Here is a 14,304-nt window from a genome sequence, read left to right on the forward strand (position 1 = left end):
CACAAAGTCAATACAATGTCCTTTATATAAAATGACAGCAAAACCCAATGTGAATACAGGGCTTACACTGAGGAAGTTCTTCTTTTTTTAGACAGTTATATGCATATTGCTGTAACACAGCCCCCAGGAGAGTCTTCCTCCATGTCTTACCTCCTAATTTCTTAATAAAAACAATACCTGCTACCAGTTTGCAGGCATTACCTGAGCACCTTCCCATATTTTGCCCAGCACATTCAACTGAGTGTTTCCATATTCTCCTGCACAAAAGAGCCTGGTTTGTTCACCAAGTGGTACCTGCTCTGCTTTCATCAACAGAAAAATGCACTGAACGCAGTGGGAGTTAGGAAAGTCCAAAGCAAGGTGCCTGCACAATATGTTCCAGGAAATATTTTTAGTTAAAGAACAGCTAAGAGCAATGTGCAGAAATTCAGGACCTACCTATGATCTACCTCAAAGTCTCCCAGGCCTACACACAAATGGAGAGCTCAACTTTCTCAAATTTGTCACAGTCCAGCCGCTGTTTCTTCTGCATTGTGCCTCTCCACGGCCCGCAGATGCCTTATTTCGTATTGCTACAGGCACTTTGTACCCCACACCTGACTTCCAGTGCTGGCACTTTTTGGAAATAAAAGCCAGGAGAGGCAGTAGACACTGAAAACAGGGTAATATGCAAAATGCCATGTACAGCAGAGATATAGTGTAAGAATTTTTTCATGACAAAGACTGCTGGAGAAAAATCAACATAGTGCTCAGTTTTGAGGCTATTTTAGTTCCATAAACACTGCTGCCCAAAAAATGCAATCACAAAGAAATTTCAGTAATAGCAAAAAGTGTTCCTGAAAGCGTAGTTAGAAACTGAATATCCTCAGGGCTTGAAAAATAAAACCACAGTCAAAAAACAAATGTACTTTTCAAAACAATCCAGGCATCTACTCAGCACGTCCGTAGCAATCCACTACCAATACATCAGAGCAGTCCTTCCCTCTGCCTAGCACACAAGCCAAGCACTCTGCAAGCCTCCCGGCAGCACTAATCAGAAGAGCTCTGGCAATCTAAAACTCAAATACTTGTAAAAGAGCAAAGTCAGATCTTAGAAACTCTGGGAACTGCTCATGAGGAATCTTGCATGCCCACCAGGACTAATTCACAACACTTAACAGTACTTCTGATTAGGAATATTAGAGAAAACAAAGTTATGACTTCCATTGTCACAAATTATTTTTTATCCCAGATTATTTGCATCATTTTTAGTTTGCTGATTTCACAAGTTACATATTTAAATATGCAGTCTTAATACATCAAAAAACCCAAAAACAAACAACAGAAAAAATCCCCACATTCTTTTATGTCCCCTTTTTCTTTTTATAATTTATCTGCTCTGTTGAGCATCTCTGTAGATTTTCATAAAGTTCATTGCATAGTCTATTACAAGGTCTGTGAAGTACTTCTCTCTTATTTACCAACCTACTGTTATAAAAACAGAAGAAGAAAAATATCACAATCCTCAAACACAGCTAATAAGACAACACACATCAAGAACTTGCAGGTTAAAGCTGGTAGTCCATACAATAAGTTGTATAAACACAGCTTTAACATACATCCAGAATCCCTTTCCCTGAACTTTCAGGGAAAAAAATATCACTGTCTGACTGGAAAGAACAGAATGTAAAGTGTAAGAAGTCATTTTTTTGAGAACTTTTTTTAATTGAAAACTCGGTTTATCAGAGTAAAGCAGGCATCAACCTTGGTGGCTGGCTACTGCAGCTCCATAGCAGCCCTTTCCCCTAGGATTCAGCTATCAAAGCTGTACCTGTGAAAGGCTGTCAAAATCCTCAGTGCTATTCCTACTGGGAGCACAACTAAAAATACCAGTCCAAATTAGCAGTGTGCAAAGACAGTCATTAAGCACCTTAACACCTTCCTGACAGAATACATGCAAAACTCCTACTCAAATTTTATTACTGTGTACCTGAACCAGCTACCTGTATTGAACCACAGTAGTTCAAACTATTTTTAGGCTACTGCTGGGAAAAACAAAAGAAACCCACCCCAACCTGACAGCAAAAGTACTAAAAGGAGCCCATTCCAAGAATAGTTCCTCTGTCCTTTCATATATCCATGGAATACCTAAAAGTAACATATATATATGTAACCATTTTATCAGCATATCTGATATCCTTTACAACAGGTAAGGTCTGGAGACAATAAGCTCTCCTGCACTCCAGAAACTCTGGAGTTTATCCTTGCTGTTACTGAGAGACACAATTTAAAACACAGACCATATGAATTCATGAAATTACTTATATTTCCTGCCACAACTGCAGCTGCTCCCGTATCACTGTTTGTTTTTATCTTCCAAAATCCAAATCTGCATATATAACACACTTTAAATAACTGGAGCTGGTGCAGATACCTGACTCGAAATTCCCAACGACAGCTGATATCCTATAATTTATGTTATCAGGGACACTGTTTCACCTTACTAGTTAGGTGGTTTAGCTTTTTTCCCCAGAAGCTCATTTCTGTCAAAGCAATGCTCACACAGGAATGAAGCAGCTTGGGCTTTTACTAACTCAGAGGATGCTGGTGTTTGGCCAGGGCAGGAGAAGAGAGCAGCTCTCCATGGTGCCTCTGACCACAAAGCCAGGACTGCGACTGCAAACCTGCTACACATTTTACATCACTTCTGTTGCTTCATTACCTGACTGCTGTAACTGCCCTTGTTTCTGAGTTTATCAGGGCCAGCTCTGCCTCCAACCCTACCTCTATCCCTTCCACCTTCCATCAAATGGACACACATCTAGAGCTTTAACAGTGACCCTTATCCATAAACATCCCTTTATTTCCTTTTATTGTTTTAATATTACTGTACATCTCCTTTCCTTCAGGTAATGTCAATGTCATATTGATGCCATTTTCAGCACCACCCTTCATGTCAGAGCCTGAGCTATGCAGCTGGCCAAGCATTTCCACTCTCCTTTATTACAACCAATAGCTTCAAGTATTCATAGAGGAGAAGTGAGGAGCAGCAAATGCACCCTATGCTGAACTGCCCCTTTGTCCAGTCATGCTGCTGCTGCTCCTCTGCATCCTGTCAGCAGCAAGGACTCAGGTGAAGACCACAGATTAATCTTTAAAAATCAAATAGAAGTATCAAAAACTTCAGTTCCCCTGAAAAATAAACAAATTCAACATTTTACTGAATCACTTCAGAGTATTGTCTGATTCTACACATTTCAGGATAGAAGACAGTAACTGCTACAATATATTGTGCCATTTTCTCCCTTTTTTTTCAGATCCTCTAGCTGGCAGCTAATTCACATTCAAGACAGATAGGAAGAAGAATAGAGGAATCATCATGTTTGTTCACTGCTATTTATTTCAAAGTTTTGTGGAACACCATCTCTTACAACAGTCCTCAAGTGAAGCTCTGCAAGGCTTGGACAAACTGCTTTGCTCATGGAGCCACAGGCTGGCTGTTCCAGGGATTCCTCCACCCCCCAGAACTGGTTCCTTCTCCTCTCCTTGCAGGGCCTGGCTTACCAAGAGTGGCTAAAAGACCTTTTTCCTACTGCAGAGGCACCACCTCAGCTGCTGCCGTGACCTTGCAGTGTAGGACACATGCCCTGTTTGACATAGACCCCAAGGCTCTCAGCACAGCCCTCTTCCATCACAGTAAGGGCAGCACCAAATCTGCTCAACAGGAATTTTCATGTGTAAAACAACATATATAAGCATTTGAGCTAATCAGTCTTGTACCGATTTAGTTGTAAATTTTCATGCATAAGGGATTCTAAATCCATACTCTCTCAGTGCAGAGACCAGTGCTAAAGGCTTTACTTTAGCAGAAATGCTCATCAAGATGTAGTGATACAGTTTGAATTTTTGGCATTAAAACAGAAAGGATGGAATGGTTATTCTTGTTAGCAGTCCATCAATCTAATTTAAGCTGCAATATAATTTAAAGTGACATTTTTACAGTTCTTGCAGAAACACGAAAATTATAGGGCCAACTTCTTTAATAAAATATGACAGGGGGTTTTACTATGACATTTTTCTTATTTATATTCTTATTCGAAATAATTAGAAATTTAATTAACAATTGATGATCAGACTCAGGGTCTTTGATGAAGCCATTACCATTCATGAATAAAACAGACTAAAAAAGGCCTAAAGGCTAAAACAGCCCCTAGAAGTAAATTTAGATTAAGGCAAAAAGCCTACAGACAAGATCCTCTGCTTAAATTGAAACTGTGCCCCTTTGTAGCAGGGTGGTGCCAACTTCCATGAGTATTTCTGGTCTTACACTTCCTGGGTACCGTGTTTTGAGTTTAGGTCTCTTGCAGTCTAATCTTCCTCATAAGCATCTTTTAACTTCTGGGTGAAAAGAAACATCTAAAATTTCATTCTGAAGTTCTGTCTTTAGCTAGCAGTAAAAGCTGCCTGTCATTTATTGCATGTAAAAATCAGGACCTTAATAAATAAAGGTCCTTATTTGAGCAAAATAGCACAACAGCAGCAGAATGATAGCTGTACTGTATAACAGTCAATTGTTTTGAGTATGTCATGAAAACAATAATGACAACAATAATGAGTCAAGTGACAATTTAACAAAACAATACTCATTTTTTACTTGGTTACCAGTTTGCAGTAGTCCAGGATGGCTGCTCAGGCCAAATAAAGTCCTTCTAGCCAGAACAACAAAGTCTACAAAAACTGATAGCAAATATCTTTTTCCAGATTATTACTGCCCCTAGGCTTTCATATGGAACTACTGAAATTCTGGAGTCCTGTACAGCTGGCCAGTTCCTTTCCTTGAGTCAGCAATCACATACTCTTAAGTGCAGGAACAGCAACACTGGAAAAGGCATTACATGCCAATTTCTTCAGAATACAAGATCATTTAAAGATCAGGTCTAGCATTAGTCCTGATTAATATGTAAGGATCAATTACCTACCTCTTTTTTTTTTTTCCCCAACAGTTTTAGGCCTATAAAACCTCTGGCTTAACCATAAGCATGCAAGAAGACCACTGTCCTTCCATATGTGTATTTTAACCTGGCAGGGACACTCAAAAGGTAATGACACTATAAAATTACCCCTGCATAACACAAAACTGTTTTCATGCCAGTCACCCTTGGAAGAAAACACTATGTTCCCATGAAGATAACCAGGAATAATGGTCACATCTTGTAAAATAATTCCAAATACAAACTATCAATCTGCTTGGAAAACCAAACTAGCAACACTTGTTCAATTTCAGATTATATAGACGCTGCTACCTGGAACTCCAAATGTATACCTACCCAAAGTTCATTTTGCATTTTGTGACTTGGCTCAGATATTTCTGTCTTAACTGTACCAGGCCTGGCACATTCTAAGGAAAAATAATGTACTAGTATAATTCATTTCCCTTCTCCAGTGATTAAAAAGCTGTCTTTTTTCCCTTCATGGTTTGTGTGATGATGTTGACTGGTCCCCAGACCATTTCTTGCAATGCCACCACTGTTTGAGTACATAAAGCCCAACTGTAAATAGAAACTGTATCATTTAGGGATGTGGTGATAGAGCCAAGGACACTAACCATATTGAATTTTGTTGTGTTTATCTGTCTCTTTACATCTCTGCAAATCCCTGGTGATTCTGATATCACTTTCTAAGAGTGCATTTTTCCTGTTTTCCACTGAATTAAATGTCAGCAGATGACAGCTTAGTCTTTGTTGTTGCCATTCGGTAATTTAACTGCTCTAAATAGGGAACAGCATCTGATTGCAGAATTTTTTGCACTAGCTCTGTGTTATTTTAACATGTTTTTCTGCTGTCTTACTGGGTTGAAGATCAAAAGCACACATGGTAAACCTGTTATCAGCCTGTATTTCAGTGCTAACCACTTGAACTGTGATTCAGCAACTTTGCAAAGCTGACAGGTAAAACTTATATAAGAATCAAAGATTTGACACACATGGTTAACTCCTCAGACTTGAAGTTTTTTGAGAAGATTACCTCAGGGAAATATGAATAAACAGTTCAGCACATTATGCAGAATCACAGAATCATAGAACCATTTAGGCTGCAAAAGACATTGAGTCTAACCATTAACCACTATATGCTACTCCCACCAATGTAAACAAATATCTGCCTATTTACAATTGCTTTTATTCTGTGCCACCAGGTCTTCTGATTAATTTCGTCTATACCTTTGATGCATACAGTCATGGAGTCGGTTCAACATCCCTGTTCACTTCAAGCCTAAATATCACAGTTCTGCTCTGTTTTTTTCAGTCCCTAAATCAATTTATATTTTATTTCTGGATACCCTTTAGGAATATTTTCATAAAGACTAGGAGAGCCATAACACTTTAAAATAGGAGTTCCATGTTCTCTAGTAGTCTTTTAGCTACTACTTCCTGCCCTTGTTCACAGGGGATGCAGACTGTTCCACAGGACTCTCATGGTGCTTCAGGCCAGTGGATGTGCTGGTGGGGAAAAAATGTCTGAGAGGAGCCCCAAGGATAGGAAATACCCTGCAGCAACGCACTCTTTAATTTGCCCTATATCAATTCATCTTTAAAAGAATTTAATAAAAATAAGCATAAATTGGCAGTGAAAACATATGCATTTCAGCACTGTTGACTATCCTAGCAATTTGTAGGAGCTGTTCTAGATCTTGAGTAGCTCTGAGAATTAGGCCCAATACATAAAAAAGCAAATTTTTAATATCTATATGAAACCACAAGCCCCAAATGTTAATGTCTGCAAGCAAAACAGAAGATTCAATGGCTAAAATGGTTGCTAGTAAGCCACATGCCTTAAGACTTTATCAAGGCACTGTCAAATCAGAGAAAATCACATATGCATGAAGTTGTCACCCGTCACCTTAGATATTCATTTTTATTTATTTGAGCTTCATCTCTTGTGCAATGAGTGACTCAGGCTGCTTCAGGATCCAGCATCTTTCACAGTAATGGGTTCACTAAAGCTGTAGCACTGCTCTTGGCTTCTGCTCAGCAGTTGGCCTGAGGTTACAAACTGTACTGTTTATTGAGCCTCATTAAAACCACTGTCATGTGGAATCAGCTTAGCTTGGCTTTAAGAATATACAGAATTGCTTAAATGTACGATTCCTTTTGAAGTCGGAATGCTGCTTATACCATATTCCAGTGATTCTAATAATGATTCTAACTGTATTCTATGAGCCATAAATGATCGCGTGTTTGTTGTTTTAAACCTGACTTCACAAAACTAATAATTATACTAAAATAATTTGAGTCAACTTGCAGTTAATGTTGCAACACAATATTTGTCTAGGAAACAAAACTCAAATCCTGATCATGCAGGAGTTGTAAATGCACAGTATGTGTCCAACACCTTTGGCAAGAAACTAAGGAAGTATTTTAAATTTCATATTCAATGTTCAGTTCATTGAGGCTAGTCCTGAATATTTACTGAACTGTTGTCTCACATAGTATAAAACAGTGAGGAAGTGGGTTCTGCATGAGTGCTATTAAATATCCTCAGTGTGTCATTACAACTGGTAGCCTTTGTGTAGAACAAGACCCTAATAGGTTGTGATATATTGCACAGTAATTAATATAACAAGCCTCTGATATATCATCATAGTGTTCCTGCTCCAGAATTGGGGCTGGCTTTTGGGAGATATTGAGGGGGAAAAAAAAGCTTCCCCTAATACGTTTGTACATTCCCTTAGAATTATTTTATTTCTCCATGCAGAAAGAGTCTTAGAAAATGAGTGTGAAAGAAAGGGGTATTTAAGAATTATAAAAATGGAACATGGGTAAGAGTTTTAAAGTGGCAGAGGGACAGATTTAATAATCACTTCCAAGCCTTTTTGCTATCATAAATTGTGATAAAAACACAAGAGGAAAAATGAAGTCAAGCTCAAATAATGAAATAATTCCTAACACTAACATCAATTAATAAAGAAATCATCCAGGCATTGAACTTGCTTCTGCTAGCATCAGCAGCAAAATTCTCAGCAATTCTGCAAGATGATATTCAATGCAGGAAAATTAAAAGCCTCCTTATCAAACTAGATGCCACAGCTATTTCCTCTGGGAATTACTCCTTTTTTTCCCCTCAAGTTATTCCTATTATAAACAAAATTTAAAATAACTTACACCTACACAGGGAATGGAATTCCCTCGCCTGTGTTACCCAAAACCATTCAGGGTTGGGGCTTAGCATTATGCTCATGTAACTTATAAATGCGGGTCTCATCTCACAACCAGAAAGTCCACTGTTAACTTACTGGGTGACGTATGGGAAGGGGAGGTGGGGACCAGAATCAGGAATAAAGATGTATTTGGTACCCTCAGGACATAATCACTGAGAAGAATTACCATATTCTCATGGACCAAAATTACTTCCAAAATTTGCTAATCCATCTTCTTCACATTCCTTCTTTGAATTCTCTTCAGTTTATCAGTTTTCATGTTTTTTTCTGTACTTTCCAGGGAATTACTCCACACTAGAAAATGTAAATAGAAAGAGGACTGCCCACTGGAAAAAAATCAGACATACAAATTTCATCTTCTATATGGAATACTTGATTACTTCTACATTTTTATGTGATTATTTTAAGTTTAGCCATAAAATGGAAGGAATGTTGTAGAACTCCTCTGCTAGCTGGCTTACAGGAGAAAATGTAGTAGTTTCTTTATTCTTTTATTCTAAGTTCCATTTTTTGTGTTACACAGTGAACTTAAGATTCGATAGTGCATCACAAATTAGCCTCTTCCAATGTGATATTATCTTTAAATTTAATTCAGGAATTTTCTGACTGCTTATATTTAGTGCCGTTATGGTTCTTCACTGTAAATCATACTCTCAAGTAATCATTGTTTTCAAGCAAGAAATAATCAGATCAATTCAAGTATCCTTTTTCCAGCTGAAAATCAGAACCTAGAGGAAGAAGTGCGTTCATTATGTCTTTAGTGTCCTCCACTATCCCAGCAGGCTAAAAAGAATTGCAAGGAAATAAATACAACACTCTTCAGCGTAACATTTGATATTATGATATCAGTCTTGTCCTTTTACTGTTTGAAAAGTTATGCAAATTTCTTTTCAACTCTCTATCCCTATGACCACTTCAAGTGTACAGTAATCTGATTGTCTGCTTCATAGCCTCTGGAATATTCCTAAAAGTCTAGGCTCTCTTTTTTGTTGTTACATCACAAGTGGGTAATAAACTCTGAAAGAGCATTTAAAAGTCAGTAAATTTTATGAAAGAAATCAAGAAAATTGGAACCACCTCACGGTGACATGTAAAGCAACACATTAAAAACAGGTGGCAAGTTTAAGAACAATAATGGAGATGGATATGCAGGTGGCTGTAATAAAGCAACGTTTCAGCACTGAAAACCTCAACTCTATCATTAGCACAACGATGCAAAAATTTAACTATTGTTTACAGGCAAAACAAAACAATCAGGAAAAAAAAGAAAACCATTCTATTAGATAAAATGCTGAAATAAAAAGGCACACTCTCCTTCTCACCCAAGAGAAACTAAAACAAAACCAAAAAGGCAATAATACCAATACATGTCTTCATCTTGTGCGTAAATTTTCGCTCAGTGGTATGTAAACACCTCACACAGAAATATGATTGTGATCCATTATTATGGCACATGAAATACCATCTGATATGACTCATCAGCCTTTCATCTAATAAGCTTTTCTTTCACCGCAGAAATGGAAGTGGATGGAGTGGTGGGCTGTAACTGTGATGTCTGCCATCTCCTCTTTGCTTGGCTATGACCTCAGAAGCACCCTTGGCAGAAGACCATGCTGTTAGAATACTATATCACTTTATGTCCACTTCTTTCTAGCATGAGATGTGTGATTTGGCCCCACCACAGAAAGAGAATTAAAACACTATAAAAACCATAGCAGAAAACCAGGGTAAGAACAAGGGTCCTATTATTAACAAGCAGTCAGCACCCATGAACAGAACCCAAGGACAGCTGTCAGCCAGAAGCGTCATTCCCTGAGAAATGAGGATTTTTCTGGTAATCCTGAGAAGAAGTATCACCTCGTCTTCACAAAATCCTTAGTTTTTCATTACCACTGACAAATGTGAAGTCCTTTATGAACTCCCTAGAAACTTTGTCTCTGTGGCATCAGATCCACAGATTAATTCACTTTTTGTGTTAAAAACTCCCACATATTTTTGGTAGGCATAAAACAAGCACCTTCTAAAGTCTTTTCAATTAACATATTGCTCTAGAATACAAAAAGTAATATGACTTAAATCATCTTTTCTAATGCCATCCTTTTCCTGCTCTTCCGCTTTCTAGTGATTCAAACATATCATTCTCTGTATTTCCCACCAACCCCTTCTGCATGGTTAACATCAAGAATCAGCACAACTTTATTTCCCCATTCAGGTCAGGTATCTCAAATTGGCATTGAAAATCAGGCTCTAGCAACCAAGTACACATTAACTAGATGCACATACTTGTGTATTCACAGAACTTATCAGACAGATAGGTCTGATCAGAAAAAATTAGACAGATACATTGTTTTGAAAAGCCACACACTATGTAAGGAACCTCCAACTTACAGAATTACTGTGAAGACCATACTAAACAGGGAGATAGCATATATACAAATATGTTTTCATGTAACACAACACACGGAATCACTGATATTAGACAAAATAATTACATTTGAGCATAGGAAATTAAATCTTCACCAATAGGTGACCTGTATTATAATTCTGTCTTCTGTTCTTAACATTACTTGTTGAAATTATACAACCTTTAGGAACAGAATACTGTGGGTTGGAGAGGACTGCAAAGACCACCTAGTTCCAAACCCCTTGCCATGGGCAGGGACAGCAGGTTGCTTAAAGCCAATCCAACCTGACCTTGAACATTTCCAGGGATGGGGCATCTGCAGCTTTTCTGGGCAACCTGTATCAGTGTCTCACCATCCTCACAGTAAATAAGTTCTTCTAATACCTTACCTAAACCCACTTTCTTTCAGTTTAAAACCATTCCCTCGTATCCTATCACTACAGGCCCTTACAAAAAGTCCCTCTCCAGCTTTCATGTAGGACCCCTTTAGACACTGGAAGGTGCTATACGGTGTCCCCAGGGTCTTCTCCTCTCCAGGCCAAACAGCCCCAGCTCTTTCAGCCTGCCTACACAGGAGAGGTGCTCCAGCCCTCTGATCCTTCTTGATGTCCCTCCCATGGACTCACTCCAACAGTTTCACATCCTTCTTATATTAGAGGCCCCAGGGCTGGATGCAGCACTCCAGGTGAGGTCAGGACAGCAGAGCAGAGCAACAGAATCCCCTCCCTCACCCTGCTGGCCACCTGTTTTTGATGCAGCCCAGGATACTGTTGGCTTTCTGGGCTGCAAACACAGCATTGCAGGAGGGAAAGCTGAATTGCAATAGGGAAAGTAGCATTGCAATGCTTCTAATGAAATTACTGATTTTTTTTTAGCATATTTTCAAATCAGCTCATTCACACTCGATTTTTGATCCATTTCACCCAAAATACCACTTACTTTGAACTGTAAAACAGTGTAAATTTGACATAAATCCGTAAATGGCTATAGGTGGAAGACAAATTTAAGAGCAGGAAAAACCTAAGAGGAAGAATAACCTCATGCCAATATAAAAATAGATACAGTTTTGAGAATATAATTTTAAAGTTTCACTTCAGGAAAAAAGATTCTCACTGAATCAAGGACAAGCATTTTCTAGCTGCCATGTTTTAGAAAATTACTCAAAATGTCAGTGGAAGTGGATTCAGAAGCACAGGTTAAGAAGAGGTCATTTTAGAGAGTCTTATCGTGCCAGGGGTTAAGCAACTCTGGATGCTCCTTAATTCCTGCTTTTACCAGATAATATGATATGACGAAACATCTAGCAGGAATTTTTCTTAAGCATCATCTCAGATATGGACTTTGCATTTCAAGTTCTTCAAGGCATTGAATCCACTTGCTATTGCCTATAACAACAAAAAAAGTACAAATGCCGATCAAGAAACTTTCTTCTATGGCTAAGTGCAAAAATATTTTATTCAGAATCAACAGTATCACCCTGAGCTGGGCTCCCTTCATACTCAAGAAAATCAATGGTCAGGCTCATTTATATGCTGAAAACGACAAACATGATATGCAAAGAAATTTTAAGATGTTTTCTTTCAATTATTCTGTAATCTTCTTCACAGTGTCATAAATGTAGCAGTGTTAGATGTAAAATTGAAAACCAGAAAATGTATCAGCAAAATAGAACCCAAGAGAATCACATACCAAGAGCATTAGTGTAACTCCACAACAGTCACACTAGAGGAGTTCTGTTACAGGTTTATTTTCTGTTCCTCTATCAATGGGTTTTGTGTTGCAGTGATATCACATGATATCAAGGTAAGAATGGTATTTCCAGTACAATCTTTACTAATGAGGAGGTACTAAGGAGCAATTTTGTTCAAATAAGAGATCAACCAAATATCAACAGAACTGGTACAAATTTACAAATTAATGAGCTAATCAACAGAGAAAACTTCTTGATGCTAAAGAGGTCAGAGCTCCTGGGCTAGAAGGAACATAGACTAAGACGGTTTGGTTTGGAAGGGACCTTTAAAGTTTCTCTAGTCCAACCTTGCCATGGTCAGGAACATCTTCGACTAGATCAGGTTGCTAAAAGCCCCATTCCACCTGGCCTTGGACACTTCCAGGAATGAGGTAGCCACAACCTGTTCCAGTGCTAATCAGCCTTACCATAAAAAATTCCTTCCTTATATCCAATCTAAAGTCATTAAGTTTAAAACTATTGCCCTTTGTCATGTCACTATAGGTCCTGTTAAAAACTTTCTTTCCATCTTTCTCACAGGCCCCTATTATTTACTGAAAGGCCACTGTAAGGTCTCCCTGGAGCTCCAGCCCTCTGACCATTTCAGTGTCCCTCCTCTGGACATACTGTGATAGATAGATCCATTTCTTGTACTGGGGACCTCAAAACTGTATATGGTACCTTGTGCTGTAAGAAAACTGCAGAATTAGCTACTGCAACTTTCAAGCTTGCTAGTCCACACTGCCCTTTTATACCACACTATCTGCTGCCCCCTTTCCTAAAGGAAAAAAATAATCTTGCTTTTCCCTGTCTAAGAGAACACGTTGTTTCTGTGGAGAGGGGAACAAGGGGAGACAGTTGCAATGTTTACAAAACAATTTTTTTTAACTCATTTTGGATCATAATTCATAGATAATGAAAAAAAAAACAAAGTGATTTTAGAAACCATTTGTGTTCTTAAAAATACCCCCCAAAACCCCAAACACAATACTAGGAGAGGCAATCAGAAAATGTTTGGGGCCCTAAGTATGACTCACAGCATAAGATGAAGTAGAGCAAAATGGATTTAGGCAGCCTTCACTCTCCATTTTTCTTCCTTCTGTGACCACCTTAATTCTGCAGTACACTATTCAGCTTTCCTAGTTTTGCTTCAATTTTATTTTCTACATTTAAATATGTCAGAAGCAACTAAAACTTATTACTATGATGCAAGACACTTGGAATGTTTTCCCCATATTTTAAAAATTGCAATTTCTGATATGCTATGTCTTACCTTAACTTATAATCCTGAATCTATTTCTTTTCCTAGAGCCATCAAAATATTTATACATATGTATCTTCCCTGTCCCCTATTTTCATTCACTCCATTAACCTCTCTTTTCTTTGTCTCCTTCCTCTATTCATTCAGTCTTCTTTTCAGTCCTCATTTATTTACCCTTTTTTGCACAGAGAGGGGAAAAAAAAAGGCTGGGTATTTATAATGAACTAGTTGTGTTCAGAAGGGAGTAATAATAGAAAATTTTATAGCCATTTCATGGCAAACATATTGGGAAGTAATCAGCATCTGCTGAGGTGTAAGAGGGGTAAGATGAAGCTCTGGCTGAATGATGCCCTCATTTACTGAAGAACCCCTGGGATGGACATGGCTAACAGTGCCCATATTAAGACCAGGAACCCTGGACCCGCAAGCCATGCCATCCATGGTACAGAAAACATTATTTGCATCTCATAGACCATACCCTTCAGAAGGAAAGGACTGCTCAAGCACAGTAAGAGACAGAAATCTGAGCTAAACACTGAATTCTAGTATGTTTACCGAATACCAAATTTAAAAATGGAAATTGGATTACTCTTTCTCCTCTATCTGCCAAACATTATAAAAAATTTATTGGATATAATTATCTGGCCTGAAGAGCACATCACAAATCCAGATTTTCAGCACCACAGAAAGCTGCCCTTCCTACATTAATAAAAAAA

At 38.2% G+C, this 14,304-nt stretch overlaps 1 protein-coding gene across 9 annotated transcripts in view; it reads right to left on the bottom strand.

Annotated features, from left to right (window-relative positions):
- The window catches only part of OXR1 (oxidation resistance 1), a 263,783-nt gene that overhangs the window by 188,868 nt on the left and 60,611 nt on the right, over positions 1-14,304 (bottom strand). The window lies entirely within an intron of this gene.

The sequence above is a fragment of the Pithys albifrons genome, chromosome 4 (assembly GCF_047495875.1).
Source record: "Pithys albifrons albifrons isolate INPA30051 chromosome 4, PitAlb_v1, whole genome shotgun sequence".
In the NCBI taxonomy this organism is placed as follows: Eukaryota; Metazoa; Chordata; class Aves; order Passeriformes; family Thamnophilidae; genus Pithys; species Pithys albifrons.